Source organism: Microtus oregoni, unplaced genomic scaffold, assembly GCF_018167655.1.
Source record: "Microtus oregoni isolate MIOR12 unplaced genomic scaffold, Mior012 000011F_ref0000422, whole genome shotgun sequence".
Classification (NCBI taxonomy): domain Eukaryota; kingdom Metazoa; phylum Chordata; class Mammalia; order Rodentia; family Cricetidae; genus Microtus; species Microtus oregoni.
The window spans coordinates 4223720-4238759 of NW_024543070.1; the positions used below are offsets into that span (position 1 = coordinate 4223720).

The window sequence follows — 15040 nt, forward strand, 5'->3', positions numbered from 1 at the left end:
ATATTACTTGTTGAACTATTAAATTGTTAGGAACAAAATAGGCCTTAATGTATGTCACTGAAGTACAATCCAGTAAAAAAAGATAAACCCGAAACGAAAAATTGAGGGATTCCTTTCCTCCCATCTGTGCCCTGTTCCCGCACTACATGGTTGGCTCATGTACCGGAACTCTCCATTTGTACTCCCTTCGGGTTAGCTTTCTGCTAGTCATAGCACAGTGCAGTGACTTTGAATCGAGGTATTAAATGACATTCTACTTAGTGAAGGAATGGAATAGAGACTCGGACTGAAGTCATTCCTTGCCTGTGTTTTCAGCTTTGTCATGATTTCAAGGTTTAAGTCTCATTTTTCAGGCCATGAGACCCATCAATCCATAGGGTCCAGAAAGACAGACGTGGAGGAGAAAGGGAAGAGAGGTAAGTGGGGATTTGGTGAGACATGGAGGATTAGCTCTCCCTCTTCACTGAAGCACAGATTTTCCCCCAAAGCTTCAGATAATATTCTTCCTCTTCAACTCCTAAACGACTGAGAGAACTGAAGCATGCTTTTCTCTGCAAATATAACTCTAAATGTATCCAGAGTTTTCCTAAATGCTACTCATCTTCGTTAATTAAAGTCATGTAACATGAAGGTCAATAATCTTAAAGCTTCAATTTGCACGAATCTTTCTCTGGGGTTACTCATCAACAATTCTCAGCTGGAAGAATTTTGACTGCAAAATTCATAAAGGAAAAAAAAAGAGGAGTTTATCTCCAGCTGAGACTTTTACCAGGTGATTTATTGATTCTTAAGTAGTTAGGATTGATCTCGGCAAGCATCTACCTTAAACTGTGGATGTCTGCAGTAAAAAATAAAAAAGCTCAAAGGAAAAATGAATAAGAGTCAAAGGAAGTACTACTAAAAGAAGCATGGATAAGAACGCGAACTCCCTTTACTGTTGGCGTACATTCTGTAGCTGAATGCAAATGCGGACTGACACAGCATTTCTTTCAACCTGATAAATGGAATGTGAGCCTGAAAAGGAAGGAAGCAAGGGAGGCAGCCTTGAGTGTGCTCCATCACTAAAAAGGAGCACTAATCTGCCTTCCACTTACAGTCATAACTCAATGCTCCATTTCTATCTCTCTGCTCAAATGATATACTGTAGGAATTAAAATAAATAGTTCTTCATCGCAATTGTGCATTCTGCTGTTAGATGACAGCATGTTTGAGAAAGGGCATGTGAATCTGTATGCATGAGCATACCCTGTAATTATAGCGTGACTGGTCAAATTACACTAAATTGTACTTATCTTAGAAAAAAATGTAGCAAATGGAAGCATTTAATTTATTCCACAACTTGGTAAACTTTTAAATTTATTTATGTGGAAGGATCTGTAAGACATTAAAAAGGCAAGAATGACTGGAGTTTCTCTCTCTTGGTCTCTGAAAAACTTCAGTCACAAGCATGGGAAATATATGCTGAAGTGGTTCCAAATGACAGCTAGGCTAGCCTTGGAATAGAGAACTATCTTCAGCTTTTTAGAGCGGCAAGAGTTTCCCTAACAATTCTCTTGTAGTTCCATAGGCCAATCAGTCACTGAGATATTTCCTCTGAAATATGAGTTTGCTGTCCGCACCAGCAGAGTGTCTCTTCCACAGTGTAAAACACCCTAAACTTCACAATAATAAAATTATGTTATGTAATTTTTACTTGCCCTCTTCCTCCTTTCCTATATTTGACACTTAAGATATACATTCATTCCCATCTCTCTACCTCTCCACTTTGTGGTGTCTTTTAAAAATGTTTTAAATAATAATTTATCAATCCAACTTACAGTGCCCATATACTTCTGCGTGTGGGACCAATGGCTGGAATCAGGTTAACTTACCAAGGGCTGCACGGTTAAAGCAAACTGACTTCCATTCCTCCAAAGCCATTACCTGTTTTTAGCATCTCAGTTTGTTGTGGGGACTCATGAGTTCCACACTTCCATGCAGGAATGTTTACTTCCTTGCTCTTGGGCAAACAGCCACAGCACCTATAGTTCATGAGCGCACCCCACTGACACATTCTCTGCACTTTGGCCAACTGTAAGTTTCTGCATTAATTATTAACCTTTTTGTTTCAATTCTTGTCAGACTTGCTTTAACTGCATTCCGGGGAAGACATTTTGGTATCATAGCCAGGAAACAATTCGCCCCTCTTAGCCCTCTTCACTCCAGTGTTTGTGGTGTTCAACGGAGCAGTCCTGGGAGCCAAGGGGCTCATGTTGGCCCCCTGTAAGAGAAAATAGATATTTCTTCCTTTGAGGAGCCATTCCCAATCTTTAGGTGAAGCCTAAAGACAACAGCTCATCTAAGGCGAACATAAACATCGTGTGAACACCCCTCTTTGATCTCTCTCTCCCCCTCTTCTAGAGTTGGAGAGTAGATTGCAACTGGATGTGGGGTGAATTCAGTTTTCCTTCATGGTTGGACTTCCTGATCTGAGAGTTCTATGGTACCAGGTTTTCAGTTTCTCCAGGATACTGAATCATTCTTTCCCTCACATGCAATTTGTAGCCAATTTCAGTTAGTTAATGACCCTCAGAAACCACATGGATTTGACTACAAGTCCAACCAGTGTATACCTCTGTAAGTTCTTTTTTAAGATTTTTTAATATCTTTTTTTGGGGGGTGACACCATAGCTTAGAGCATGCCTCATCCAAGCCAGTGGAGTGAAACTGATTCTCATCCTTCACATAGTGAGATTCAGCACCTTAAAAGGACATATTAAGGGTAATTTTTATGCTTATAAGAGGTACCAAAAATGTCCCACATCCTCTGTTTTTTCTGACTCAGTCCTGAAATGTAAATCTGAAAAACTGTTCTAAGTATTTTTGAGTCCAATTATAAACATTTTTGAGTTGCTCGTAAAAGTGGTAGAAATCTCCTATATTATTATTTATGTTAATGGTTATAATTAACATATGTAGTACAAACATGGTTTGTGTGATTAACATGGTTTCTATTTGTCATATGCCAAGCGGATTTCTATTCAGTATGAGGCAACACATATCAGTGGTAACAGAAAAAAGTGACATGAAAACACAGGTTAGTCTACATATAAAACTTTGCTTAATATATTTTTATAGCAAAGAATTGGTTCACTAAAAGCCGACTGATACTGACATATGAGAAGTATAAGGGTATAATTTTTTTCCTGTCTAACCTTTTGTGGTCACATTTAACAGAATAATCTCAGAGGTTGTAGCTCTGTCGTGAAATTTTCATTTTTGGTAGTGTGTAAGGGCATTAAAATATATTTAATAGTGAAAGTGTAAAATACTTCAAGAACCTTCACAGCATTCACACTGAATGGCTACTATCACCATACAGAAGTTCACGGAAATGCAAAGACATTGCTTTTGGCTAGTTTTGATGTGTTCTGTTCTATTTGCAAGTTTTATTATTTTAAAACTTGCAGCTGACTCCAAGAGTTAAACTGTACTATGAGATATATTCATATAAGTTTGATATTTACGTGTCATTAATAAGGGATCCATTTCCACTTTACTTTTCTCTTCAACAAATATCACCCACAGACCATGACTGCAATGCCCTTGCTAACTCACTTCTGTTTTCATATTTCTTGTTATTTCAATGAGTAACGAGCTTCTCCTGCTACTTCGTGTAAAGTGTGGGGAAAGAAATATCCTTTTACTTCAGCAGCCTCATGACTTATTCATCTATTTGCATCTTCTGAGTGTATGATCAGGAGGGCGTCGTTTCAATCACATTCAAGAGTAGGTTGCATCATGGCGTAATGGTCCTGTAACTTGTAAACATCATCCTGTAGTCACCAGTCTCTAGCATTTTGCATTTATATATGTGCAAATGAAAAGATGAAATAAGCTGCCAGTATTTTCCCAATTAATATCAGTATCAACTCCAGTGGGAGGGTGGTGTTGCAAATATCCCCGGTAAGGTATGTTCTGGATCTAATCAAATCCTATTTCCATTCAACCTGTTCCTTTTGCACTAGAGATGTCTTTAAATGTACTCCTCTCTCTCTCTCTCTCTCACACACACACACACACACACACACACACACACACACACACACGAGCATGCAATGCACACGCACACACACCACTTACTCTCTCTGTCTCTGTTTTTCTATCTATCTATCTATCTATCATCTATCTATCTATCTATCTATCTATCTATCTATCTATCTATCATCTATCCATCTATCTATCAACCACTCCATCCACCCATCCATCCATCCATCCATCCATCCATCAATCTACCTATCTCCCTCTTCTGGTATCTTTAACCAATTAGCCTTTATATTGTTTTCACTTCAAAACAATCTTCCTAATGACATTTAATCCCATTGTACAGCTCTAGCGCTCCTGCATATGCCTGCCTGCTATCTACCGCTGTATGGTACAGTGATTAATTGTTTAAGGGGTCTTCATATTTTTCTTCTTGTGATGATTCTACTTTCCTAAAAGAAAGAAAATCATGTGCTTTTAGAAATGGAATGATGAATATATACTGAATGCAGAAACAATAAGAAGAAATCAAATAGGGCAAAATACAGCAAAGCATTCTGTCTACAAGATAACCCCCATGAATTCACTTGTAACCTCTCACTTTTATGTTTTCATATAGATAGATACTAGAAGGCTCTTATACACCTTTAAAACATGTAATACTTCCAGAAATTAGTCTGGAACAAAAACATTAAAATTAAATATTAAACTAAACTTGCATAATTATGCTATTTAATCTATTTATTATTAATATAATATTTACAAAAACACAAAATGGTTTTTTAGGTAAAAGTATGTGGTAGTTTGAATAAGAATGTGCTCTGTAAGCTCATATGTTTGAATTCTTTGTCCTGGGTTAGTGAACTTTTTGGGAAGGCCAAAGAGGAGTGTGGTCTTGTTGAAGAGGGTATGTCACTAGGGGTGGGTTTGAGGTTTTAAGACTATATTCGGGGCCCCGTATCTGTCTGTCAGCTTCTCTCTCTCTGCCTGTTGCTAGTTGATCAAGATGAAAATCTCTCAGTTACCGCTCCAGCACTCTGGATTTCTGCCTGCCACCAAGTTACCTGCCATGAGGAAACTGTGAGCAAGATCCCAATTAAATGCTTTCTTTTGTATGAGTTGCCTTGGTCATAGTGTGTCTTTAAAGCAACAAAGCAGCAACTAAGATAAGGCACATACCACCAAGCCTGACAACCCAAATTCTGTTCCAAGAGCCCACATGCTGTGAGGAGAAAACTGACTCTAACAAGTTGTACTCTGCCCTCTACATAAATAAATAAATAGATGCAAAAATAAATGACTTCCATTTACACTAAAATTCCTATATTACAGTGTAGTAATAGGAGCAGCGGGGCTGCGTCCCCAGCACCCTGGCCACCTGCTAGCTTATGCCTCAAAATAATTACACGGACACTGTATTCTGTTAAACACTGCTTGGCCCATTCTGCTTGGCCCATTAGCTCTAGCCCTTACTGGCTAATTCTGATATCCCGATCAACCCATCTCTAATAATTTGTGTAGCTCCGGTCTTACCGGGAAAGATTCAGCATGTCTGACCTGGCGGCTTGCTTCATCATGTGTGTCTGCCCGGGAGAGCGGAGCATGGCGTCTCTGCTCCAGAGAGCAGAGCTGTCGAGTCTGAGCTCACTTCCTCTTCCTCCCAGCATTCTGTTCTGTTTACTCCACCCACATATGTTCTAAGCTATGAGGCCAAGCAGTTTCTTTATTACTTAATCAATGAAATCAACGGATTGATATATGACACTCCCACATCATTACAGGATTTTATCTTGCATATCATAGTGAAATAAATGCTTAGTGAACACTATAAAGAAGAAAAAGTGGTAAATTGTACAACTTTATGTTTGACTTAAGATATATGTATAATATTAAATTTCTTGTGTCGAAATAATAAAAATCTCATTTTTGATGTCTTACATACATAATTACATGGTTGAAATAATATCATTAGCCAAAAATTCAAATACTTTTACTTAGCAGTGTTGATACTAATACCAATGTTAATAGATTTGAAGTTGGAACTTTGGGATGAGGCTGTAATTTGGATTTTCAACAATTATGTGATGATAAAAAGGGTCATTTTAAGGTGTCACTTCCATGGTTTACTAATTTTAAAAATAATTAAGAAACAGGAGAAATATACATGGGATATTTGGACATTGAAGAAACATACATGTAGAGGGAAACTTGAAAGATTACCCTGAAGCATATGTGTGCACGCGACACACACACACACACACACACACACACACACACACACACACACACCAGAGTAAAATAAGACAGTTTGCATAAGAAAATGAGAGTTCCACAAGTAGAAAATCACCTAATGTAGTAGAGTATAGCAGGGATAGTGTGGGCTTACGTGTTCATATTGAGGGTGCTTAGTTAAGAAAAGCGAACATGAGAAAAATAAGAACCATATAAAGATAAAATGATAGAGACAAGCTGATAGCAGCACACGATGGTATGCAGGGATCTTCACACCACCCTAAAGGGTTTGGCCTTGGACAGAGGTAACAGGATGACACTACAGACATATGAACAAATGATGTGACCACCTAGGATTTTGCAGGACCTGGAAGAAGTGGAAAGAAGTTACCATAAAATAAGTCATTAAATATATGAGATGCAAAGCCAATGAAAATCATGGAAAATGATGCAAACAGGAAGGGTGTATTGTATTTATTCTGGCATTAGTGAAAACATTCGAGAAGCTGTCAAGCTCGTCTTTGCAATATCTTTCTCAAGTTGAAAGCACCTGCTTTTACTCACATATGACCAGAGGATGCTTAAGGAAAGGCATATGGGAGCATTATCCTTGATTAAAAAGGGGATGCACGCACTGTGCCATCCCTTTCTGTCTTAAGCTCCAGCGTTCTTAATGGAGAGTTGAGCATTTCATTTTAAAATATAACCCTATGCTGAATTTAATGAAGCAGAATACATGAGATGAAAGAGAAAGATGAAGTTTAAAACGTGAACTCCCATAAAGCAGGCTTTCCAGGCATCTGTCTTCACTGTCAGGGGACTGTAGATACAGTTTATAAAAATAAATTAAACGTAATTTGAAAAACAACGAATGTCTTCGTCACAGAGAGCAAAGACCCATTTAAATCTGCTGAAGGGTTTTGAAAAATAATCTTTCATGACTATTATTCTGTGGCTAAATCCCTGGAAGGCTTCAACATGCATCGTTTTTTTCCCCAACAGTGTAGTTTTTATAGTAAACCCTACCCTTGGTTTGCTTTAACAAAACTGTGTTGGAAAGAATTAGAAATTCACATGGTCTACATCAGGTGATGAAGGAAGAAAACTATAAAATATGCTTTGTAACTTTTTTCAAGCATTAATAGAGCTAAGATGCAAAGAGAAACCTTCAAAGTATTCCTTATTTGTAAAACCCCATTACATGTTCCTTTCCATATATTAAAGTAGGAAGAATATCACCATCCCACATGAGCTATATCAGTGCAGTATATCTGTGGTGCATTTTATAAAGTATAATGCTAATGAAGTCCCTCAGCGTTATACTGTACCTCCAACAGCTGTGTAAAGGCTTCTTTTTATAATTACACTTTCAATTATTGATAAAAGTCAAAGCCCTCTAGAGTCCAACAATGTAAACAACCTACTGTGCTTTACCAAAGTATTTATTCTTTAAACCAGTTAACATATGATCATGCTGCTAACATAGAATACAAGAATATTGCTTTATCTTTTCAAACGGCTGGCTAAAAAAAAAGTCTATTTTAAAAGAAAATATAAAGGCATGACATTTAAGCTAATACCATTACTGCAAGGGAAATCATAAAAAAAGTATCATATTGCAAATTTGTAAGTGGGCGGTGTTTTAAATTAAAAAAATGTAATATATGGACAATTAAATAGTTGGTTCTTAGTTTATGTGAGAGAAACAAGAATTATATCATGTGGTTATACAGGTAAGTGTTAATATCTACTCAACAGCACTTTTACTAGAAAGTTCAAGTTAATTTACACAATATCTACATCATATATATAATATATACATATTATATATATGTATATATGTATGGGATTAGTATAAAGTTGATAAAGCATTTTCCAAACATAAAAGTTGGAGGCCTGTAAAGGTACTGTAAGGAAGTATGGAAGAGCCGAGCATTCAGCTAGACAATGAGAACATGAGATGAGGTCATTTCATGTCCTTCTGGAAATATTTCTACGAGAAGGTAAGAGGCTTATTTTGAAATTGAAGTTACATACAACTATACACTTAGGAGAAGTGACTGACGGGTGAAATTAAGCCGCATGCAGGAGTTAATCGAGGGGCTACCATTCTGATGCCTATGGCTTAATGGACAAGACGTGTGATGTGAAGTCACCACAGTATTATGCTCTTTTGTTACACTGAAAAAACATACTTGAATACAATTCAAAATCAAAATATCACCTTCACCCCAGTCTCAAGCAGTAAATTTCCAATGAGTGGCCTTTGCCAGTATGTCTCTTTTCCTTATTTTTTTTTCATGAACATTTATGCTCTGAAAATGTGTGCATTTGTACTTTTGCACTTGTGTGAGCTCACATATATGTAAATGTGCATGTGTGTGCTCGGTGCACATTTATTGATGTATGCATGCCTGTGATGTCTGAGACTGATGTTGGAATCATCCTCAGTTCCTCCTCCACACTATTCACTGAGACAAGGTCTCTCAATCAAACCTGATATGGCTAGCTTGTTCTGGAGATCTCGATCTACTTTCCAGGGCTTGAAATACAAGTGGGCTGCCACATCCACTTTATCTTCTCAAAGTTCTCTGTCCTTTCGTGATCATCATATGCAGGACGAGGAAATCAGCAGCCATTTATCACAGGCTTGTCGCATGAGTGATTCATGACAGTTAAGAATTTGTGTAGTTCTTGATATATTTTCTGTTTTATATAACATTCAGTATTTACCACTGCACATAATTAACTTTAATCATTTAATAAACAATAGTACAATAAATGATAAAATTGACATAATTATTAACTTTTAGAAGCAAACTAACTCAACATGATACCACAAGTAAACAAAAAAATCAGCTTTCTGCCCATCTCAATAGATTGGGGCAAACAGAGTACAAAAGCAAATTACTGAGAGACGCTTCCTTCTAACTGTTTGAGAGAATTGCTAGCCCAAAAGGAGAAGATGCTGAGAGAAGACTCTACTGTAAAAAGCAAGAGAATAATCTGGTTCCTAAGAGCATATGCCGAAGGCACTGCACGGCAGCAACAGAAATGAGTAGGAGGGGAGATGTCGAGTTTAATGATGAAAGGCCAGAAGGCCTGGTTTCATAATCAAAGCTTTTCTTCCTTAGCCAGTGTTTCCTCAGCTCCAAGTGTTTGGGCATGAGAACAAGGCAAAGAATAAACTCTACTTAAAAGAGCACGATGAGGACTAGAATCCCTCCAGTCCACAATAAAGGACATTTCTCCAGGCCATCATAACAAGAAGCCATGGTCAGAAGTGTGCCCAGAAGGGAACTGACAAGGGCATTATTTATGTCTTTTAACTTTATCTGTTTAACCTTTCCAGCCTTCCATGACATTCATGCATTATGTCCACTTATAAGAGATGATGCCAGGCTGAATATTTTAGAAAATGGGTGATGGAGTACACTAGAATTTTCTTTCTTTGAAACAAAATCACAAATAGGACCAAAATGTAATATCAGAAATACAAAGAAAAAAGAGGTACTACTGGAGATCTCAGATTTGAAATACTTATCAAGGAAAAATGGGTATATCTCAGTTCAGTAAGATACTAAATAATTCTTGGATGTTTCAGCATGGGAGTAAGTGAGAAAGCAAAGCCTGAGCATTTTATTGATGAAAAATGTTGGATCATTGAAATTTGAGCTGTAAATGAGCAAACTGGCAGAGAGGCTGGTGAAAGATTAAAATGCAGAGTAACAAAAATCACTTCTGGGGCCTGCGCAAGGTCACAGCCCATCACATTCCCTGTGTGGTAGAAATAAGATGTGGAAGACATATATTTCTCTCTTAGGGTCCTTTTTGTTGTCTAGGTTCTCTAGAAATGTGAATTGTGCAACCTACTGACTGGGAGAAGATCTTCACCAACCCCGCAACAGGCAAAGGTCTGATCTCCAAAATATATAAAGAACTCAAGAAACTAGACTTTAAAATGCTAATTAACCCAGTTAAAAAGTGGTGTACTGAACTAAACAGAGAATTCTCATCAGAAGAGTTTCAAATGGCCAAAAGATACTTAAGGATGTGTTCTTCATTCTTAGCTATAAGGGAAATGCAAATCAAAACAATCTTGAGATACCATCTTACACCTGTCAGAATGGCTAAAATCAAAAACACCAATGATAGACTTTGCTGAAGAGGTTGTGGAGTAAGGGGTACACTCATCCATTGCTGGTGGGAATGCAAACTTGTGCAACCACTTTGGAAATCAGTGTGGCGGTTTCTCAGGAAATTTGGGATCAACCTACCCCAGGACCCAGCAATACCACTCTTGGGAATATACCCAAGAGATGCCCAATCATATTACAAAAGCATTTGTTCAACTATATTCATAGCAGCATTATTTGTAATAACCAGAACCTGGAAACAACCTAGATGCCCTTCAACGGAAGAATGGATGAAGAAAGTGTGGAATATATACATATTAGAGTACTATTCAGCGATAAAAAACAATGATAACTTGAATTTTGCATGCAAATGGATGGAAATAGAAAACACTAATCTGAGTGAGGTAACCCAGACCCAAAAAGATGAACATGGGATGTACTCACTCATAATTGGTTTCTAGCCATAAATAAAGGACATTGAGCCTATAATTTGTGATCCTAGAGAAGCTAAATAAAAAGGTGAACCCAAAGAAAAACATATAGTCATCCTCCTGGATATTGGAAGTAGACAAGATTGCCAGGCAAAAATTGGGAACTTGGGGGTGGGTTGGGATGGGGGTAAGGGGAAATGGGGAGAGAAAAGTGAGAAGGGGAGCATGGGGGGAGCTTGGGGGAATGGGATGATTGGGATAAAGGAAGGGTTGATATGGGAGCAGGGAAGCATATATTCTAATTAAGGGAGCCATCTTAGGGTTGACAAGAGACTTGACTCTAGAGGGGCTCACAGGTGTCCAGGGAGATGTCCCCAGTTACTTCCTTGGGACAGCTGAGGAGAGGGAACCTGAAATAGCACTATCCTATAGCCATACTAATGAATATCTTGCATATCACCACAGAACCTTCATCTGGCGATGGAGGGAGATAGAGGCAGAGACCCACACTGGAGCACCTTACTGACTGAGCTCCCAAGGTCCAAATGAGGAGCAGAAGGAGGGAGAACATGAACAAGGAAGTCAGGACTGCGAGGGGTGCACCTACTCACTGAGACAGTGGGGCTGATTTATTGGGAGCTCACCAAGGCCAGCTGGACTGTGACTGAAAAAGCATGGGATAAACCAGACTCTCTGAACATGGCAGACAAGGAGGGCTGATAAAAGCCAAAGACAATGGCACTGGGTTTTGATCCTACTGCATGCACTGGCTTTGTGGGAACCTAGCTTGTTTGGATGCTCACATTCCTAGACCTGAATGGAGTGGGGAGGACCTTCGACTTCCCACAGGGCAGGGAACATTGACTGTTCTTTGGACTGGAGAGGGATGGGGAAAGGAATGGGGGAAGGGGGGAGGAGTGGGGGAAAGGGGAGGGAAATGGGAGGCGGGGGGAGGCGGAAATTTTTTTCAATAAAAAAAAAAGATGCCATGTGGGCGCTGGAATTGAACCTGAGCCCTCTGATATATAATCCAGTGCTCCTAACTCATGAGTCATTTTTCCAGTTCCAGTACAGTATATTTTAAGGAATTAAATCTATAAGAAAATTCAATACAATATTTGGAAATATGTTTGAAATCAGTGGTTGGGAATTTGATTATTATAGTATGCTCTCAAGGGAGAATAACCTTCAATAAAGGCAGGGCTACTTGTTTTCATGATGCAACTAGAATGGGCATCATGAGGCAATATTTTGCACAATGCTCAAAGCAGACTTCATGCTTAGGTTTAAAGTTAATACAAAGTACAGAAAATGAAAAGAGTAATAACATCATAGCATATACTATATTTTGTTTGTAGACTTCACTGTTATGGGATGAAACATATTCAAGAGGTAAATTTCTCTAAAAGGAGGAATTTCTTGGAGTTGGCTCTTTAAATTATAAATTCTGCTTCAATAAACTTTGTTAGGGAATGATTGATACTAAGAAGTACCATGCACTTCAGGGGTAAGCATCAAAGCAAAAAGGGTTAAGCATGAGACAGAAAAGTGAGGCTCATTTTAGCCTTTTCCAAGGCAACATCAAATAACAGAGGACAAAAAGCAGTGAACACAAAATTCTGAGAGAAAGTGTTACCCAAGGATGTCCTCTTCAGCGAAGACGCTATGAAGTATGAAAACAAAAGACTCAGTAGTGTTGGAGATGCAAGCTCCAAGAAAAGATATCAAATTCTAAATTTACCAAGCCAGAAAATGAAAAAAAGCTATGATTTAAAAAATGAGAGTATTATTCAATGTCCACACATACACATTATTTGAAGGGTGTACTCTTTCGAATAATTTCAACACTGACATTTCCTTCAAGTATGGAGATAACTAACAGAATCTCTTGAATGGAAACCATGCAGAGAACAAACCTCTTGGACATTCCTTTAGGAGGGACACAAAGAAATAGAAATTATTTGAAAACATGCTTGAGTGGCTTTGGATCATATTATACATGGTAAAGAATTTCCAATCCCTTTTCCATTAATCAGTGAAAATAACTTCATAATTTAAAATAAATTAAGACATTATGGTGATTATGCAAACTCCTAAAGCAAATATGTTTCATGAACCTCTTACTGGTAAAGCTCAAAGCAATGGAAAGTGTAAGAAGCAACTCAAAGAGATCGAGGAGATTTGGCTGAAGTCCAGGAGATGAGGAGCTTAGCTTAATTTATGTAACTTAATTGGGAAAGGAAAGTCCTTAGGCAAATGTGATGAACAAGAACATAGCTAAATGTGGATCACTAGTACCACATGCCTCATACTGTCTGTGAAATTCTATAGTCTTAAAACATTCACAATTAAATATGCTACAAATACAAGGCGTACAAAATGTATTTGCTCTGTTGACAATGTAAAACTTTTGAACATTTTAAATGGGCAATGTGTAAAATTATTCAAATGCAGCTTCTCTATTAAAAAAAAAACATTAAGGGCATCATGGTCCAAAGTTCTTTTCAGTGATGTCCATCAAAGAAAAAGAAATCAGTAAAATAAAAAAAAATGTACTGTCATTGATATCACTTTATTTGAAATGTCTTGATAAGAGCACAAACTGTTTATAAGAAACACAATTTCAAATATAAGGATAACTACAATAATTTTGTTTGGGGAACCATAGATAGAACATTTATATATTTAATAAGATGCTTGTTTTATGTAAAACATGAATGCATTTATACTGTCCTTATGCTAGCTCATAAATTTAGAATGAGTTTGGTAATGAAACAGCCATCTGCATCGAAGGCTGCACTAAATCTGAGGAAGCATGCAAACACAAGGAGAGCATATAAGAATGCTAGAGGTAGCCCATGTGCAAAGAGAAGCCCTGAGGCACTCTTTGGAGGAAGTAGTTGCCTTTTCAGTTGTTAAAGAGCCTGTTTAATAGACAGGATGCAAAGGAAATTCTTCTATGATATCTACCATCTCTTTAAAAAAGTGAGTGAGGTATGATTGTACCCATCTCTAATCCTAACTTGAGAGGCAGAGACCAGATGACTGTTAGTTTGAAGGAAGCTGTGTTAACATAGTAAGAACCTCTCTCAATAACTCAATGAAGATCAAGTTATCTATATCTGTGGCATATTCTCAAATATTTGCAAGCTAAACCACCCTTTTCTGCACTATCATTATCTCATTTCCTATAAATAGGTTGGCATTTATATGTGTGTGTTTGTGTAATTATTTGAGAATTTCATATATAAAATATAATTTGCTTGTGTCTCCAACTAACTCTCCACAAATTTTTCCTTTGCCATATCACACTACAAAGTTCCTAGCATCATTTCAGAGATGTCTACTGAGCCCATCATTTGCCAGTGCTCTTCAGTTAGTCCTGGGTTTTTGTGAAGAATGCTCTCATTTCTGTTAGAATTTTGACTGGCTTGATCTTGTGTAGCTTTGCATGGCCACAGCCACTGAGATCATGAGTGCAATGATACCATCATGTTCAGAAGACATTGCTTTGCGGTAGTTCTCTACAACTTCCAGCTCTTCCAAATTCTCTACCCCATGCGCCACTTGTGGATAAGATACGATATAGGTGTCTCATTTGGTTTTGATGTGAAATGATGTGTTTGAACACTTAGTCCCAGTTTTTGATGAGACCTTTGAGCAATTGAGTATGTTGGATCTCTAGGGAACTTTCTTTGAAATTTATAGCTTGGCTGGGTTTTGAGTATCATTTGAGTTTCTTGGTTCTCTGGGATGTAAAGAAACTTCCTGAAATCAAGCTCATTCCAGTTGCCATGTTTTCTATGCCACAATGGACTGGAGCACATTCAATTATGAGGCAAAATAAATCTTTCTTCCCATTTGCTGCTTCATGCCAGGAATTCAGCCACAAGGAAACTAAAGAAATTAATCATTATACCAGTCAATATGCTGTTTGACTATTAATATAAGAGATAAGTCAGGTTTTTGTTCAAGTCTATAACAAACATTATAATTCACAAACTATAGGAAGGAAGGAAAACAGCGACAAAAAGTTTGGAGTGATCTGTGTGGAAAGAGCTACATATTCTGCCAAATAACATAAGCTACAAGGACTTTCTAACATTGCCATTTATCTATCAGCTATAGAAACAAGTGGCAGAAACCTTCGAAGAATCAAGAAAACTCAGTCTAATACCCATTAAATATTATTTCAAAATAACCTACTGGATAATAAAA

General features: G+C 37.6%; 1 protein-coding gene across 3 annotated transcripts in view; it reads right to left on the minus strand.

The window, feature by feature from the left end:
• Positions 1-15040, minus strand: part of LOC121453142 (protein Largen) — a 265911-nt gene that overhangs the window by 109252 nt on the left and 141619 nt on the right. Inside the window, exon 1 of one of the 3 annotated variants that reach the window (XM_041659654.1) lies at positions 1872-1988. The exons of the other annotated variants lie outside the window; for them this stretch is intronic. The gene's annotated coding sequence lies outside the window, so the exon portion shown is untranslated. Of the gene's footprint in view, positions 1-1871; positions 1989-15040 lie in introns of those variants that run through there. 3 annotated transcript variants of the gene reach the window in all.